Raw genomic sequence first — 5,134 nt, 5'->3', positions numbered from 1 at the left:
CACAATGGCTCGCGCTGCTATCTCATAGCACCAGAGACCTGGGATAAATTGGGTCAGCTTGGGTCACTGTCTGTGTGGATTTTGCACATTCTCCTTGTGTTTGCATGGGTTTCTTTCGGGTGTTCCAGTTTCCTCCCAATGTGAGAGATGGGTTGAATGGGCTCAATCAATTGTCCATTGGTCAGAGTGGTTAGCAGGGTAAATATATATGGATTGACAGGAATTTGGCCTGGGTGGGAAACTTGTGGGTGCAGACCCAATGGCCGAATGGCCTCCTTCTGCATTCAAGGGATTCTATGAAATGGAAAATGATGTACATTCACTTGTTGGTCTGGCCAAGCCTGGGCTCCAAGACTGGCAGCATGATCAAGCAGGAGCTGGATAATATTTTGAAGTGTGGCACAGGGCAGCCCCTGAAAGGGGACATTGAAAGTAAACAAATCAAGCTTATTTACCATTGCCACAGCAGGCTTACATCGACACTACAATGAGTAACTGTAAAAATCCGTTAGTTGCCACATTCCAGCTCCTGTTTGAGAACACCAAGGGAGAATTTAGCATGGAAAAAAAAACACCAAACCAGCATGCCTTTCAATTCAGGGAGCGAACTGGAACACCCAGTGGATACACACGCAGGCACAGGAGTAAACGTGCAAACTCCGCACAGACAGTGGTCCAAGGTGGAATTGGAATGCCGGTCCCTGGCGTTGTGTGGCAGCATTGTGACCTAGTGTGGATCTGTGCCACCCCTACACTTATGGGATTCACTTCTGGGGGAGGGGGAAGTGAATTTACAGTCACTATTGCAGTCAAGGCGTCACAACCTTACATGGTGGAAACACGGGAGGAATTAGTATGGCGCAAACCAAGTGCTCGCAGTCTCACAAGAAGGTTTGGGATCCCAACTGTAAATTTGAAAGCGTTCCTAACAATGCCAGTGGAGGAATCTGAAGATCGAGGCCTGGAATTAACAGATCCTCCAATCGTGAAGGGTACAGGGAACTCAACATTGATGACTGACGATGTGGGGCAGAAGAGCAAACGTGGGGGGGTTCATCAAGAGCACACACACCAGAGAGGGTCTTAAAAAGTCCCCAGGAATCAACACCCAAGGGATTGTCATTCCGCACCACCCCAACCCCACCCCCTGATCAGGCCATTGTAAGATAGACATAAGGGTGAAGTTTCAACTATGGGTTCTACCCAGGAATCAACACCCAAGGGATTGTCATTCCGCCCCCTCCCCACCCCCCCCCCGATCAGGCCTTTGTAAGATGGACGTCTGGGTGAAGTTTCAACTATGGGTTGTACCATATTGAAAATATGCTGTGGATTCTGTACCAAGCCTGTGTGAAATAAATGGAGAAAAATGTACAATTTGTTTGTTAATAGTCCCAAATGTTGTTGCTGTATTGGGGGGTGAAGTAGGGAATGGGTTAATGAGCTTTGTAACACTTAGAGGTTTGCCAAAAAAAAGGATTGCAAGACTTGTTTTTGTATCCTGTAACCTTGTATGCCAGATGATGTATTATTTGTGCAGCTTGTAACTTTGTACGCTGGATAAACAAAGCATAGGCATCGCGATGCGGATAACAGCTAATCACAACAGAGGAACAGAGCAGAGACTGTTGCAGCCTACACATACTACGCATGGACTATGCATGGATTATGCAAAGGATGAAACTGCCGAGGCAGCAATAACTACAGGATGGGTAGGAAACATGACAGACAGCTTGGAGAGCTGCAGACATTGTTAAGGGCGGGACCTGGGATGTATAAAACTCTATTCTTACTTGTATTCGGTGAGAAGTCTGGTGACCGCTTTCGAAACCAGGCGTCTCCCAAAAGCTTTTGAAATAAACCTGCTTTACTTTGACTCATGACTAGTCTGAGATGTATTATTTACCTACAACAAATTGGTGCCAAAACCCAGGATCTGTTTCTGGGTCTGGTTGAATGGTCATGACCAGAGAGCTGGGATAGATTACTGAACTTAATAGGATGGGTCAAATTACAGTCGCTGTTCATCTGTGATGAGAGAGTGAAAGACGCCTGGAGACATACGGAAAATGAGGCATCTGGATGGGAAAGGTAGGATTAGGGAACCGTGGATTACTAGAGATATAGAAGACCTGGTTAGGAAGAAACGAGAGGTGTATGTCAGGTCTAAGCAGCTGGGAACGGAGAGAGTGTTGGAGGAATACAGAGAGAGTAGGAGGGATCTCAAATGGGGAGTTAGGAGAGCAAAGAGAGGGCATGAGATGGCTTTGGCAGGTAGGGTTAAGGAGAATCCAAAGGCGTTTTACTCTTATCTTAAGAACAAAAGGGTGGCTAGGGGTAAAATCGGTCCTCTCAGGGACAAACATGGGGAATTGTGCTGAGAGGCAGAGGGAATGGGGGAGATCCTGAATGAATACTTTGCGTCGGTATTCACGAAGGAGAGGGGCTTGATGTCTAGTACGGTCATTGAGGGAGCGGTAGACCAATTGAAAGATCTATTGATTACGAGGGAAGAAGTGTTGGGGCTCTTAGAGGGCATTAAAACCGATAAATCTCCGGGGCCTGATTGCATTTATCCTCGGCTGCTTAGAGAGGCGAGGGATGAGATTGCTGGGCTTCTGACGTACATCTTTGTCTCTTCTTTGGACACAGGTGAGGTCCCAGAGGACTGGAGGATAGTGAACGTGGTACCGTTGTTTAAAAAAAGGAAGGAGGGATAGCCCGGGTGACTATAGACCGGTGAGCTTAACGTCAGTGGCAGGTAAGTTGATGGAGAGGATTCTTAGGGATAGGACGTATGCGCACTTGGAGCGTTGCGATCTGATTAAGGATACGCAGCATGGCTTTGTCAAGGGGAAGTCTTGTCTTACGAATCTGGTAGAATTCTTTGAGGAGGTGACAAAAATGGTTGACGAAGGACGAGCCGTTGATGTTGTCTATATGGATTTCAGTAAGGCGTTTGATAAAGTCCCTCATGGTAGGTTGGCACAGAAGATTAAAGCTCATGGGATATGTGGTCAGGTATCTAAATGGGTAGAGAACTGGCTTGCAAAGAGGAGTCAGAGAGTAGTTGTGGAGGGGTCTTTTTCTAGCTGGAGGTCTGTCACTAGTGGCGTGCCGCAGGGCTCGATACTGGGACCTCTTCTCTTTGTAGTGTATATAAATGATTTGGAAGAGGGAGTAGGTGGTGTGATCAGCAAATTTGCTGATGACACCAAGATGGCTGGATTGGCTGGCAGTGAGGAGCAGTGTCTGGCAATACAGCGGGATATCGATAGGCTGGTTGATTGGGCAGATACTTGGCAAATGGAGTTTAATCCGGATAAATGTGAGGTGATGCATTTTGGCCAGAATAATGTAGTGGGGAGTTATATGATAAAAGGTAAGCCCGTAAGGAGTATAGAGTCGCAGCGAGACCTGGGGGTGCAAGTGCACAAGTCTTTGAAGGTGGCAGTGCAAGTGGAGAGTGTGGTGAAGAAAGCCTCTGGTGTGTTAGCCTTTATAGGAAGGGTTATAGAATGTAAGAGCTGGAGTCTAATGTTGCAGTTGTACAGAACGTTGGTTCGGCCGCATTTGGAGTACTGCGTACAGTTCTGTTCGCCTTACTCTCGGAAAGACGTGGAGAGTCTGGAGAGAGTGCAGAGGAGGTTTACCAGGATATTGCCTGGTATGGAAGGACTAGGGTATGAGGAAAGATTGAAGAAATTGGGGCTCTTTTCCCTTGAAAGACGTCGACTGAGGGGGGATCTAATAGAGCTATATAAGATTATGAAGGGTATAGATAGAGTAAACAGAGGAAAGCTATTTCCTCTAATAGAGACATGTAGGACAAGAGGCCATGGACTGAAGGTGAGGGGGGAGAGGTACAACACAGATATTAGAGGGAGGTTTTTCACACAGAGGGTAGTGGGGGTATGGAATGCTCTGCCAAGTAAGGTGGTGGAGGCAAACAAGCTAGAATCCTTTAAGAGTAACTTAGACAGGCACATGAGTGAGTTGGAGATGGGTGGATATAGGAGGACCTTTTAAATAAGGGTCATTAGCATTGGGGCATCCCTGGTAATGTAAATGGGTATAGTATGATAATAATGTTTTTTTTTTCTCTTTCATTCACAGGTTTTAAGTCGGTCCACCTCATGTCCAACGAGGGGCATACACACGATGGGTCGTACTGGGGCTGCTCTTGGTTGTTCGAGATTGGCCTAGTGCTTCATGTCGTTAGTGTGTGCCTAAACTGGACCAGATACTGGGCAAGACGACAGCTCAGTGACTATCGCTGATTGCTGTGCAGACACGTGGATTTGGGCCAGTGTCTGTGGGAGTTTGCGCATTCTCCCCGTGCTTGCGTGGGTTTTCTCCGGGTGCTCTGGTTTCCTCCCACACCCCAAAGATGTGCTGTTAGGCTGATTGGCAGGAATAAATTGTGCCGAAATCAGTTTCCCTCAATCTGGATGGCCATAAAACATTAGATAGGGGTCATGGGTAGAGAGGTGGACTGGTGGTGTTGAGATGGCGGCGCGGGCTCGTTGGGCCGAAGGGCCTGTTTCCCGGGCTGATTTCGTTCTTTTTTTTAGATAAAATACAGAGGCAGGTCCAGGTAATGTGTTGTACTTGCATGATGTGGGAGCTTGCGGTCCCATTTGTGTTTGCTTGTGTACACATCTGTAGGAAATGTTGGTTGCTCGAGGAAGACCAATTCAGATTTGATGAGGTGGAGTCTGAGCTTTGAACGCTGTGGCACACTAGGGAGCGGAGAGTTAGCGAGACACTGTGTTTCAGGAGGTGCTCACATCCCAAAGAATAACTACATCACATTTGGTGAGTGATCAGGGACAGAGAGTGTGACTCCAAGCAAGTCTTGGTGATGAACCCAGGAGGTAGTGTTGAAGGAGCCTCAGCCCTTGGGCTTGTCTCAGTGTAGACGATGAACGAATGGTATTGTCACTCGACTATTAATCCAGAAAACTGTTTGGTTCACTAATGTCCTTTTAAGGAATGAGACCTGCCGACCTTACCTGGTCTGGCCTACATGTGACACCGGAGCCACATCAATGGTGTTGACTCTCAATGCCCTCAAAGGGCAACTAGGGACATGCAATAAATGCTGGCCAGCCAGGGACACCCATGTCCTTCA

Source organism: Carcharhinus amblyrhynchos, unplaced genomic scaffold, assembly GCF_965287045.1.
Source record: "Carcharhinus amblyrhynchos unplaced genomic scaffold, sCarAmb.v2.hapA scaffold_51, whole genome shotgun sequence".
Taxonomy (NCBI): Eukaryota; Metazoa; Chordata; class Chondrichthyes; order Carcharhiniformes; family Carcharhinidae; genus Carcharhinus; species Carcharhinus amblyrhynchos.
The sequence above is the reverse complement of the archived record's forward strand: the minus strand, read 5'-3'. Positions refer to the sequence as shown.